At 44.8% G+C, this 14,408-nt stretch overlaps 1 gene segment (V, D, J or C); it reads left to right on the top strand.

The window, feature by feature from the left end:
* Positions 1-263: 263 nt before the first annotated feature.
* LOC310764531 (immunoglobulin heavy constant mu-like) lies at positions 264-14,408 on the top strand. The segment is given in 8 exons: positions 264-387; positions 1,996-2,340; positions 5,223-5,552; positions 6,621-6,740; positions 9,097-9,462; positions 10,567-10,875; positions 11,604-11,918; positions 13,761-14,408.

Below are 14,408 nucleotides of genomic sequence, written 5' to 3'. Positions count from 1 at the left end.
CGACTGGATCTAATGGTCAGGGGTCCCTTTACCAAGAGCAGGCGACCTCCCTCTTAGGGAGCGAGAAGTGTTCCTGAACTACCATCTACTGAGATGCATGAAATGTTACCATATACAGTATGCACGTGGGGGTGCTCAGGGGATTGCAAAAGCTGAGTTAATAGGGAAATGAAACGTCCATAGGCTAATGAAACGCGGAAAAGCTCTGACAATTAGCTGCTGTTTGCAAAGCCTCTCCTGGGCGAGGCTAAGCGTCTTAGGTACCTCTTGGCAACGTTCCTTTGGGTACTTTTAACCTCTGAAGGTCTGGCGCAAAGTCCACCTGTTTTGCTTCCTTAACCTTTGCAATGGAACTGCCGTTCTTCTTATCCTACCTTATGGCTGCAGGTAGGGACCCTTCCTCGTTTACTTGGTGGAGCCGCTGCTTGTATACTGGAATAATAATAATAATAATAATAATAATAATAATAATTTATTTATACTCCGCCCATCTGGCTGGGTTTCCCTAGCCACTCTGGGTGGCTTCCAACAGAATATTAAAATACAATAGTTTATTAAACATTAAAAGCTTCCCTAAACAGGGCTGCCTTCAGATGTCTTCAGTGGCGTAGCGTGGGGGGTGCAGGGGGGGCCGGCCGCACCGGGCGCAACATCTGGGGGTTAGGGTTAGGAGGCGCAAATCCACGGGTTAGGGGGTGCAAATCCACGGGTTAGGGGGCGCAAATTACTTGCCTTGCCCCGGGTGCTGACAACCCACGCTACGCCACTGGATGTCTTGTAAAAGTCTGGAAGCAGCGGCAGAGGAATGGGGCAGGGGACAAAGCGTGGCGTGGTGGGTAGGGACAATTGCCCTGACATGAACCATAACCCACAGATTCCCAGCTTTCTTCCTCTTCTTCCACCTCTTCCTCTTCTTTTTAAAAAAGAGTTAAGTTCCTAGCATTTGCAGAACCTAAGATATGAGATGAAATGTACAGGCACTAGGCTCCCCGTCCCCTTTCCCCCCAACGAAATCTTGGTTTCAATCATTTTGTGTATGAGAAATTAGCCTGCTCTCACCCCCCCCCCCACAACGTCTAGTATTTTACTTTGATACCCCATATTTTTACAAAGGGCATTTAGAAAAGGTTTTAAAAGAAATCTCAGCAGTAATCAGCAGCCGGGAGGAGGGAGAAATCCCCCCCAAGTGGCTCTATCAAATTTCTTTACAGGGGAAAATTGGGACATTTTACATACAAACTTGGTAGGCCATCTATTGATAGCTGCAGGAATCTCAGTGGCAAGATTTTGGAAAACCTAAGGGTTAAACATAGTAAAATAGTACCAAAAAAATATGTGGGGAGGGTTTGCTCTTGTTTGTTTTCTGAGTATGTATTTTGTGTTCTTATTTTGTCATTTTATGTTGTAAACTGCCCTGTTCCCTCATGATGAAAGGCAATATACAAATTTAACAAATAATTTAAATTTTTTTTAAAAAAAACCACAGGAAGCCTTGGGAAATCACGTTAACTGAGAAATTGACACAAAGTTTATGTTTTGCCAGTGGTTAAAAAAGTGACACACATTCTTGGCATATTGTTGACCTTGTATACACTGATAAAAAAAGATACTGTTGAAACCTTGCCATTGGTCTTTAAAAACGTCTATATTGTCTAATTTAAAATTAAATTTGCTCAAAGGGGACATACTCTCAGTAAAAGAACTATGCAGACTGTGGATATGTGTGCGTGTGTGCATGTGTAGATAGATAAAAAGAGACACACAGAGAGAGTCTATTGCTTATTGCTTAATTTTCTATTATTCTGTAATCTTTGCAGCATTTTCGGTGCCAAAGATAGGCATTATGTTCGGTGTGTGTGTGTGTGTCAGAACCGAGGTACCTGTGATTCAGTGGGTCAGTTAGTTAAGGGGGCAGCTGCCCCCTTGGCTACGCCTGTGTGTGTGTGTGTGTGTGTGCATATATCTTCACATACACCCCTTCTGTTTTGTTTCCAGCTGCTTTGGAGGTGAAGACTAGTCCTTCTCCTGTAGTAGGCCTGGTACACAACCCAGTTGTGCTGCATTGTAACTTTACAGTTCAGGAGAGCGTCAGAAAAGAAGACGTGGCTCTGAAATGGGCGGTGAAGACTGTATCTGGAGAAGAGAGGGCAGTGTTTTTGTTTGATGGGAACCACACAGCAGGTTACCGGCACGGGCCCTTAGTGAATGTTGAGTTACTACCCCATGGCATTGCATCACTCACCTTGTCCGATGTGACATTAAGGGATGAAGGGATTTACACGTGTACTGTGTTGGTAACTCCGCAGTATGGAAATGGAAAGATCCAGCTTAAAGTCAGAGGTACCAATTGCTTTTTGAAGTTATCCAACCAACACAAAATGAAGAATCTTTGAGATCAATAAAGTGGTCCAGTAGAGAGGGCTATTATACAGTGGTACCTCGGGTTAAGTACTTAATTCGTTCCGGAGGTCCGTTCTTAACCTGAAACTGTTCTTAACCTGAAGCACCTGAAGCTAATGGGGCCTCCCGCTGCCGCCACCCTGCTGGAGCACAATTTCTGTTCTCATCCTGAAGCAAAGTTCTTTTTTTATATATAATAATTTTTTATTGGTTTTACAACATATATTAACACACAAGACAACTAACAATTCACAACATAACACATTAACAAACAAACATATAAACACATATAATTTCTTAACCTCTCTTTCTTAAACCCTGTTTCAACGACTTCCCCATACCTCCCTTTTCTGCATCCCTGTTTTAAATTTTCCCAGCAACCCCTAATTTCAATACTTATAATACAATTTCTGATCTTTTTTCTCTTATCCAATTACTTATCACTGCAATTCTGTTTTACATTACCCATGACATTTTAGCACTCAATAATTTTACAACAGTTCTTAAGATAAACTTTAAATTTCTTCCAATCTTCTTCCACCGTCTCTTTCCCTTGGTCACGGATTCTGCCAGTCATCTCAGCCAGTCCCATATAGTCAATCACCTTCGTCTGCCACTCTTCCAGCGTGGGTAGTTCTTGTGTCTTCCAATACTTTGCTAAAAGAACTCTTGCTGCTGTTGTAGCATACATAAAGAACGTCCTATCTTTCCTTGACACCAATTGGCCTACCATGCCCAGGAGGAAGGCCTCTGGTTTCTTATGAAAAGTACACTTAAGTACCTTCTTAATTTCATTATAGATCATTTCCCAGAAGGCCTTGGTCCTTGGGCACGTCCACCAAAGGTGGTAGAAAGTACCTTCAGTTTCCTTACATTTCCAGCATTTATTATTGGGCGTGTGATAGATTTTTGCAAGCTTGACTGGGGTCATGTACCACCTATAAATCATTTTCATAATGTTCTCTCTTAAGGCATTACATGCCGTAAACTTTATACCGGTAGTCCATAACTGTTCCCAGTCAGCAAACATAATGTCATGACCAATGTCTTGTGCCCATTTAATCATAGCTGATTTAACCGTCTCATCCTGTGTATTCCATTTCAACAGCAAGTTATACATTCTTGACAAATTCTTAGTATTGGGTTCCAAGAGCTCTGTTTCTAATTTCTGAAGCAAAGTTCTTAACCCGAGGTACTATTTCTGGGTTAGCGGAGTCTGTAACCTGAAGCGTATGTAACCCGAGGTAGCACTGTATGTGGTACCTGTCACAAAATATTGCAGTGCTGTTGTGCAATGTTCCACTTAGCTAGCCATACATTCTTCTCAGTCAGTCCACATCATTCCCTCTCCTGGTTTACTGTCCCCTGCAACATTATTCTGTGCCACTGAGCAGGCTGTCTTCATGGGTCTGTCTCGGGGGGGTTTTCTGCCTTCCTTCCCTTCTTAGGTTTCTAATCGCCAACCCCACATATCTATTGTGCTTCTGAAAACCTTCACCCATGTGTGCAAAGGATGCTATTTTGATTGCGAAATGATTGACACTCACCCCCCAAACATTGCTAATAGAAGGAACAAGTGCTTCTAAAGCTGTGGCAAACCTCACCTAGCCCCACAAGTAAATCAGGAAATGGGAGGTAGGGAAAACAACAGCAACAAAAAGTAAGGAGGGGAGGAGTGACTGCCATCATTGTTGCCACGATCACGATGAGGAGGAGGAGGAGAGCTGGGGGGGGGAGCAACAGTAGAGGCCATACAGTGCCGAATTGGCCTGGGCCCTGCGGCACATCCTTAGTGCCTCCTTAGTTTTGACTGTTAAACCACTCTGTAAATTGTGGCTCTGTAAGGGGAATAGGGGTCTCCTAGCAAATCTCAGCACCTTGAACAAGCTCCACTTCCAAAGATGCTTTGGGAGAAGAAGCCATGACTGTTTAAAGTGGTAGGTAAAGGTAAAGGTAAAGGTAAATGGACCCCTGACCATTAGGTCCAGTTGCAGACGACTCTGGCGTTGCGGCGCTCATCTCGCTTTATTGGCCGAGGGAGCTGGTGTACAGCTTCCGGGTCATGTGGCCAGCATGACTAAGCCACTTCTGGCGAACCAGAGCAGCGTACGGAAATGCCGTTTACCTTCCTGCCGGAGCGGTACCTATTTATCTACTTGCACTTTGACGTGCTTTCAAACTGCTAGGTTGGCAGGAGCAGGGACTGAGCAACGGGAGCTCACCCTGTCCTTCTGATCGGCAAGTCCTAGGCTCTGTGGTTTAACCCACAGTGCCACCCACGTCCCTGTTTAAAGTGGTAGGAGACTGCTTTAAATATATAGCGTGTGACACATTTTGTTAGAGCAAAAGCTTCCATGGAGTATGTTATGTACTGAGTTGAATAGGATCCAAACTGCAGCAGTCTGATTGGTCCTAGAACAATAGGATCCAAAAGGCAGCAGTCTGATTGGTCCTAGAACAATAGGATTCAGAATGCAGCAGTCTGATTGGTCCTAGAACAATGCAACAGTATGATTGGTTGGCAGGAACCACCCAATCATGCTCCAGATAGAAGTGAATCCACAACCTGATTGGCTTACAGTAGAATTCCGGAATTAGCCAATCATGTGCAGCCCATTGTGTAAATAATGTATATAAAGCAGATACCTTGAGGGGACTTTCATTCATTCCTCCTCACCACTATGAGCTGAATAAAGAGCATGAAATCACTTTGCGACTCTATTTCAGAGTAGATTCCATTTCAGCAGATATGTGGAAGGCATGCCTCAGTGGTGGATATGAGCAATATTCCTCTCTAATAATAATCTGCTTTCCCACTCCAGCTCAGCCTGCTGTGCTGCTGTCACCCCAAAGTCTCCTAGCTGCTGCAGAAGGAGAGAAGACATTTTCTTGCAACGTTCATGACTTCTACCCCCAAGCAATTAACATCTCTTGGCTGGTCAGGAAACAAGGCAGCCTACGCGAAACACCAATGTCCTCAGATATATGCACCGGGGCACCATCTTCCCGAGGCCGTGACGGTTTGTTTGCTGTGCTGAGTCGTGTCACCCAAATGGTGTCGGAGGCTGATAACGGTTCCTTATATATCTGTGAAGTCCAACACGAGTCCCTGGGAAAGCCGCTACGTAGAAATACAACTTTGTTGGTCACAAGTAAGTGTCCGCAAATCTGTTTATTATCATTTGTTACATTTATATTCCATCTTTCCTCCAAGGAGCTCAAGGTGGCCTACATAGTTCTCCTTATCCTCACAACAACCCTGTGAGGTATGTTAGGCTGAGAGAGGGGGGGGGACTGGCCCACTACTACACTTCATAGCTGAGTTGGGGTTGAGATCTGGTCTCCAAGGAGCCTCACAGGCAACTAGCCACACACTTTCCTGGTGGCTCTGAAGTTCCTGCCTTGCTTGCCATCTCCTCTACTTCTATGGTCCTGCAATAATTGGAGGGGTGGGGTCTGGAGGCACCTGCACCACCCAGGAAGCTGGTGTGGGGACCTTCAGTCCTGGGACAGAGATGTCCAAATCATCAGGCTCATTGGCAGTGTGGATCTGCTGGAGGGTCCAGCTTCCTTTGCTCCTCATCCAATGAGACCTCAAGCTCTTGTCCTGAATCCGGACAATGGCTTTTTATTCATGTAAAGGTAAAAGGTAAAGGAACCCCTGACCGTTAGGTCCAGTCATGACAGACTCTGGGGCTGTGGCGCTCATCTCGCTTTATTGGCCGAGGGAGCCGGCGTACAGCTTCCGGGTCATGTGGCCAGCATGACTAAACCACTTCTGCGAACCAGAGCACTGCACGGAAACGCTGTTTACCTTCCCGCTGGAGCAGTACCTATTTATCTACTTGCACTTTGATGTGCTTTTGAACTGCTAGGTTGGCAGGAGCAGGGACCGAACAACGGGAGCTCACCCCATCGCGGGGATTCGAACTGCTGACCTTCTGATCGGCAAGTCCTAGGCTCTTTGGTTTAACCCACAGCGCCACCTGCATCCCCTTTTATTCATATACCAAAAGCAAATCCTGCAGGATCACAATCCATAACTCTTATTTAGATCCACTGTTCTGTTGTCAGCGATAATAACAGGACAAGCCAAGAAAAAAAAAATCATCTTCAAGGAGGGGAGTCCCAGCAAGCAGTCTTGGAGGCCCAAGCCAAAGAAGTGACAAAGCATATGTCAAAAACTGCTATTGGTTTTAATAAATGCATTTGTATTCTAGTACCAAAATCCTATCATCGGGACACAGGATTTATTGTCGGGGTGGCCACCTCTTGCATCATACTGACAGGCTTATGCAGCATATTTTTAACCATCTTTTATCAAACGCGGCTTGCAAAAGGTAAATTTTAAAGAATCCTAAAACATTTCAGGGTGGAAGTCATTCATTTTAGCCCAGTTCATGATCTGCATGAAATGATCCGTGAAAGATTGCACATGTATTTGTCACTATTCCTCCCCTCTTCCAAAAATGGAAACTTTCTGTTCCCAACACATGTTTTTACTTATTTATCTGCTGTATTTATTTACTGCCCAATAAAAATATTCTAGTTACTACTAAGTTACTAGTGATATGTCTTGGGGGCATGGCTTGGTTTTTCATGGGCCACTCTGTTCTCTCCATTTTGTGCTAAGATCACAAGAAGAGCTCTGCTGGATTGGACCAAGGCCCAGCTAGTCCAGGATCCTGTTCGCACAGTGGGCAAGCAAGCACCTATAGGAACTCTGAAAGCAATAGCTCTCTTCCCACCTGGGATTCCCATCAGCTGTTATTCAAAGGCACACTGTCTCTAGATCTGGATAGTTCAGTCGGTAGAGCAGGAGACTCTTAATTCCAGGGTTGGGGGTTCAAGCCCCATGTTGGGTGAAATATTCCTGCATTGCAGAGGGTTGGACTAGATGAGACCCCCATGGCCTCTTCCAACTCTACAATTCACTGATTCTACCAGTGGAGGTACAAAAAGGCCATTGTAGCTAGTAGTAATTGATAACCTTGGCCTCCACGATCCTCTGCAGAGCAGTTTCTCAATTAACATTGAAATATGTTTTATGTTTCCTGCACTGATGGGGAACCTGTGGCTTTATAGGTATTCATGGGCTCTAGCTAGCATGGCCAATAGCTGGGAATGATGGGAGTTGTAGTCCTGCAACATCTGGAGGGCCAACAGTTTCCTTTTTTTCATTAACCGACCAATCAAATCAAATCAAATCACATCACATAAATTCCAAAGCCGAATTTTAAATTTTTTGTTGGGGGTACCCATATTTCAAGTTCCGAAGGGGATTCCAATCATCTTCTTACTGCTGCGTTAATATCCACAAATCTGTCCAAATAATGTTCATATTTCTATCCAGTCCTATCTTGCTGTTCCCACGTCTCATCTTATGCATATATTTTTCTTTTTTCTTTGTGATCTCTTCTGATAATCTCCTTAAGCAGGTAAACACCAGTTATAATCCTGTGTGAATTTTTCCGTTCGTCCAATCACCATATCGAGATGGTTTCCATATATCATCACTTCCATAAATAAAAGCACTCTTTCCATCATTAATCTTCACAAATCTGTCGCCTTCTGTGTGGTGGCCAGTGTGGTGTAGTGGTTAAGAGCGGTAGTCTCGTAATCTGGGGAACTGGGTTCGTGTCTCCGCTCCTCCACATGCAGCTGCTGGGTGACCTTGGGCTAGTCACACTTCTTTGAAGTCTCTCAGCCCCACTCACCTCACAGAGTGTTTGTTGTGGGGGAGGAAGGGAAAGGAGAATGTTAGCCGCTTTGAGACTCCTTAAAGGGAGTGAAAGGTGGGATATCAAATCCAAACTCCTCCTCCTCCTCCTCCTCTTCTTCTTCTTCTTCTTCTTCTTCTTCTTCTTCTTCTTCTTCTTCTTTCCTCTGAAGAGGCTCACCCGCAATATGAAAACAGATCCATTCCTCCTCCCAGACATAAGTCTTTCAACAGAACTTGCCAAAATGGTGACGCTGTTTTTTACTGCGTCATCCCAAAGCTCTTAAACTTTCCACGATCTCCTTAAAACATGCTTTTGGTTAGAGATTATCTCCACACAGTCTTAAATCATCAGCTTAGGTCATTTAAGTGGCATTTCTGACTTGTGGGGGGGGGGGGATTCTTGGTTAATCACATAAAGAAAAGAAAGGAAAGTCCCCCCCCCATCCAGTCCCGTTGCCGACATACCGAGCCTTGGTGTGTCTTCTCATGATATATTCCTGTTTATCCGACCCGTCTTCTTTCTCAGAGATCTCTTCAATTAGCAGTCTTTACTCCCCACTCTTCTTTGAAATATGTGCATTTGCTTCCACCTAATTGTTTCTTTTGAAGTTGCTGCAGCTAGAGGCATGAATCAGAGACAGCGTCCAGGAGAGCCGAAGTCCACACAAGGGCTTTCTGCCTAGTGCCCCCACCCCCTCGAGTTTGGGGGTGGTATAGGGCACAGCAGGCAAGGGCAGTCCCCCCCCACTCACTTGGGGGGGCAGGGAGGCTGCTTACTCCCATCACAGCCTCTTAATTACCTCGTGTGGGTCGGAGAGATGTTATTGTCGGCCACCTTCCAATGCGCCCCTAGTGGCCTGGAGGGCCAACAGTTTCCTATCTCTGGTTTCGTGGGAAGAAGGCTGCACTATGTTCAAGGGACCTTTTGCTAGGTCCATTGTACCCTAACTGCCTTTGCTTTTTTATATATATAGCAGAGCCCCAGGTCTCCTCGATCATCCAGCCTGACCTGATCCCGATTAATGAAAAGATCAGGCTGATGTGCAACATAAATGGATTTAGACCCAAAACAATCCAGGTGAAATGGTACCGGAGAAACCCACACAGGATGGTGTTGGCAGCAAACCATGCAAAGGAAGATGCAGCCCTTTGTGAAACTGGAGAAGATGTTACCAGTATGGCCAAGCAGCCGTTGGAAGCCAATGGCAGATTTTACAGCATCTCCTCCTGCCTGAGCTACACGCCGACGATAAAGGACGATAGGGCGGAATTTGAATGCAACATCCAGCACAGCACACTCAAAAATCCAATACGGAGGACCACAATTATTCATGTTACTGGTAAGATTAATAGTGGTTATCAAAGGAAGCAGCAGACAGGTTATGTATTCCAATAGTGCAGGGGTGGCAAGCCTCTCCTGCCAGGCTGGCCACATCCTTATCTCCAAAAATTGACAGGTGGGTGGGGACGTCTGCCTGTCAATCAACTGACCTCGTGCTTTGAATTCCCTATTGATTAGTGACTTGAAATTCAGCAAGGTCATTTCCTCCTGCTGGGTTTTAAGACACATCCTTTCAGACCAGAGAGGGAGCAGGGATGTCTTAATCCAATGCCCATTACCTGATTTGTTTCCCACCCCCCACCAAACTTCAGTTCTCTGAAGCTGTCATCTGCCCAGACACAACCACAACTTCCATTTCCAAGCTGGGTGGAGGCTAGTTTGAGGGGGAGTACATCAAACAGAAGTGTTTCTCAGAAAGCCACTGTATACCTACAGATTTCAGGTAACGTCATGTGTAAAGGTAAAGGTAAAGGTAAAGGTAAAGGGACCCCCTGACCATTAGGTCCAGTTGTGGCTGACTTTGGGGTTGCAGCGCTCATCTCGCTTTATTGGCTGAGGGAGCTGGCGCACAGCTTCCGGATCATATGGCCAGCATGACTAAGCCACTTTTGGCGAACCAGAGCAGTGCACGGAAACGCCGTATACCTTCCCGCCGGAGCGGTACCTATTTATCTACTTGCACTTTGATGTGCTTTCAAACTGCTAAGTTGGCAGGAGCAGGGACCGAGCAACAGGAGCTCACCCCGTCGCGGGGATTTGAACCGCCGACCTTCTGATTGGCAAGTCCTAGGCTCTGTGGTTTAACCCACAGCGCCATTTGGCTTCAAATGCTAGCAGTGGGATTGAGCTGGAGGTGGAGCAAGTGGTAAAATTTTCACAGCCTTCGATTGTGTTACCTGAGGGTGACTTGGAATAATAGAGACAAGGTACATCATTTACCACAAAACAAGAGAAGCCCACAGTAGCCAAATAGATACCTATAGTACAGGTTCTTTTGTTCTGTCACTTTTCCTGTAGAGCTAGTGTAATGTCTCAAAGCTGCGTATGGAATATCTTTCCCCTCCACACAAACACACACAGACTTTTGATCTCTATCTGGCAGCTCGACCAGCAAGTCATTACATCTTCAGCTCGCCCCAGGTTCCCATACAGGGGGATAAGCTTATTCTGATCTGTGTTGTGGAGAAATTTTACCCAAAGGACATCACTCTGGATTGGTTTCGAAATGGACAGCCTGTTGAAGAAGTGACACAGTTTGGGCCTTTCCCTTGTGAAAGTGATTTTTATAGTATATGGAGCCAGACTGAGTTTATCCTGACCAGAGATGATGAAGGAGCAATTTATACCTGTCAGATCAAGCACAGCAGCTTTGGAAATGTCGAAGAACTCTCCTATGAAATAAATTTGCAAGGTACGATGCCTCTGTGGTTGGAGCAGATTTGATTTCTCATTTATTATTGCCTTTGGCCTTGAATGCATATTGTCAGGGAACTGCCATTGGCTCAGGCGCGAGGGGGGCAAAGGCGGATGGATTACAGAGAGCCCCCAAAGATGGTGGGAAGCAGCACTTCCTCAGCGGAGGAAGGAAGCCACGCCTCTAGTGGGGAGGAGATGCAGGGCTCGGAGGATGCAAGGCGGTGCCAGGACACCTTGCCTGAGCAAAGTGGGGAGGAGGGAGGTCCCCCTTTACCCAAGCCTTCCTTGAGCAGTAGGCTTTCGCGCAGAGAGGGGAGGTGTAGGCTGGGGGTCAAGAGACTACTTTGCTGGGGAAGATTTAAGGACTGCCCACTCTCAGATTCTGCTAGTGAATGAGCAAGACATGGAATAAAGGCTCTCTGCATTGTAAAGGTTTTTAGCACCAATAATAAAGCTTTAGAACAGACCAGTGAGGCATCTTGCCTGATTGCTCTCGAGCAACCACCTGATAGCCATAACACATATATTCTAGGGACATACGCTTTCAACATTTTTTTCTACAGCAACGACGACTAGAAAGTTACATTTAATTAAAACCAACCAACCAACCAAACAGCAATTTCAACCAAGATGCATTACATCTTTCTCCCAAATGGCCTTGGCAAAAGCTTGCCACTATATCTTAAGGGGAGCAACTCACTTTGTTATTTCATGTCCCTACAGGAACGCCCCCAGAAGTCCTCTGGATCACTCCAGACCCTCCGGTTCCTGTTGCAGGAGAGGAGCTGAGGCTAAGCTGCCGAATCAATAACTTCTCCCCTAGCGTGATCAGGGTGAATTGGTTCCAAGATGGGAAGCCACTGCATGTGGGAATCTGCCACTCAGTCTCCGTAGTTGGCGCCAATGGCTTGCACTCCATGTGGAGCCTTCTGAGAGTGACACCTGCACAGGGGGCGGGGAATACTGTGTTTACGTGCAAGGTGGAACACGACGCACTGAGCGGATGTGTGGAAAGAACGTACACTTTGCAGATGCCTGGTGAGTCCTGAGTTGATAAGATCCTTGAACAAACATCAAGGAAGCCGGAATAATGCACAGAGGGAGTCTGGAAGAGAGCGTTGGGGAAGTGATGTGAATAGAAAGTCGCGAGGTAGGAGCTGAAATGAGACCCATTCCAACATCTTTTCACCACAAGATGAAAGGCAGCATGCTTTGGCTGTTGGCCTGAGGTCGTCATCTGTAAAAATACCCCATAGGGTGGCAGAGGGATTAAATTTTGCTTACAGAGGGCTTTGAAGATGTTCGCTTCTAATTATTAATATTATTGCGAAGCTATTACAATGTAGCCTTTGGCTGCTCCCTGCAAGTAGCCAGGTGCAGTTTTTGAGGGATGAGGCAGAGACCCCACCACAAAACCCCCACTTAGATGCTTACTAGATTTGTTCCTGTGGTGGATTTGTAGTTGCTAGCAGGAGAAGTATTATGCAATTATTTTCACCCACCCTCTATTTCTGCATTGCTAATGCTAACCACTTCATTCTAGATGCACTTACTTGGTTGCAAGTAAGTCCCATTGCCCTCTCTGGGGCCTGCTAGGCATGTGTGGGCTTGCACTGCGAAGAATTCATAGATAATTGGGCTTGGTGACAAACTTTCAGAAGTTTCAGCTGAGGAAATCTCTGATTTTTTTCCATGCATTTTTCTTACGCTCCATTTCAATACAGTGGTACCTCGGGTTAAGTACTTAATTCGTTCCGGAGGTCCGTTCTTAACCTGAAACTGTTCTTAACCTGAAGCACCACTTTAGCTAATGGGGCTGCTGCTGCCACCGCACCCCCGGAGCACGATTTCTGTTATCATCCTGAAGCAAAGTTCTTAACCTGAAGCACTATTTCTGGGTTAGCGGAGTCTGTAACCTGAAGCGTATGTAACCTGAAGCGTATGTAACCCGAGGTATCACTGTATCTAGCAGCCCCATGCAGGCAATCGATACTTTTTACATCCTTGGCAAAGAAACATTTGAGGAGAAGACTCCCATATGTTTCCCTTTTAAAAGTTTATGGGTGAAGGAAAAAGCCCGCTAGTTTTCCATACTTACTCACAGGTTCAGTCCTAATAGGGAAATGATGCAGTTTTATTTTAGATCTTGGTTGACAAAGCAAACTAAGTGCCAGTGAGTAGTGAAAGATCGGTTTAGTGCCAATTTCTGTTACCAGGAAAACCAAATGTTAAGTATTGTCCACGCTGCAAGCATATTGTAACCATCATCAAAGTAACTCTGCATGTAGAAAAACAACAAAGTTGGGAAGAAGGTTAAGGTGGAAGCTGCTCCCTGAAATATTAGTTTTCTGTGTGCAGGGAGGGGCAGGGTTTGGGGGTGGGTTTTTTGGTCAGGGCAGCTCTATTTGTAGCCTAAAGTTGGAAAATACAGTAAAAGTTTTATTACATGGTTCTGTTTCTTAACCCTTTCACATACTAACTAGCATTATTAGATTTGACTGCAAATCTCCCACATTTTGTTCAGTGTTGAGATGTGAATATTGGCAATGTCCTTTGAATATAATTTGGGTCAACAGATGCAAGGTTTAGGAGGGAAGCAATGTTTTAAGAGATGGTGGCTCAAGACCCTTTGATGCTAATTTATTGGATATAGAATTGCCAACTGGCTTGCTCTTGTGCTATTAACAGAAAGCATGATATAGGGGGAAAAAAGAGCAAAGCCAGAAAGTGATGTTTTTCAAGCATGGAGAGAATCATTCATTACTATTGGGTGGGCTAATCAATCTGCTGATCAACAATCTACATTAGTTGTTTCAGAATCTGGCAGCCTTAATTGTATGCTAGAATAGTAATTCCATTTGTTTTCTTTATTGCATGAAGGTTGAACTGTTTTCATGAAAATGAAGGAAAACTGCACTGAAGCAAACCAAAGGGAGACTAGCAAAGAAACTATGAGTGGACTGGATTTCAAGGCATGAACAGAAGGATAAAAGCAGAAAAAGGAAATAATATGCCGTCTGCAACCACTAGATGTCGCTTTTCACCATCAACTGTTTGGCCAGATAATTCCAGATATTTGTGGTTTAGTTTATTACATGTGAAATCTCACACTCTGGTGACTCTCCTTCTCCAAGAATTCAGGAGTGACTAAGCTTTCTAGTTTAGATCACCATTGCCTTTAATTTTTTTAGTTATGTGCCACATTTCTCTTTGCAAGAGGAAAAAAACCAATCCCACAAGATAGTTCATGACCAAGATAACTAGCAAACAGTCATTTAGAAATTATCAAAAAATATTCCCCAGAGAACATAGGAGAGTGTCCTGTTAGCTCAGTGGTAATGCCTGTCCATTAGGGTGTGTTGATTTTTTCCAAAAACGAGGGTTGCTAAAAAGTTGTAACATGACTTGGGAATTAAAAAGATATTTTGGTTAAATTAATATAATTTAGTTTTGAATGTAGGTTATTTTTTGTGTAAAATTGCATAAAAATTATTAAAAATGATTGCCAAGTACTTCCAGTTATATTAT

Source organism: Podarcis filfolensis (genome assembly GCF_964270895.1).
Source record: "Podarcis filfolensis genome assembly, chromosome: 6".
In the NCBI taxonomy this organism is placed as follows: Eukaryota; Metazoa; Chordata; class Lepidosauria; order Squamata; family Lacertidae; genus Podarcis; species Podarcis filfolensis.
The sequence above is the reverse complement of the archived record's forward strand: the minus strand, read 5'-3'. Positions and strand labels throughout refer to the sequence as shown.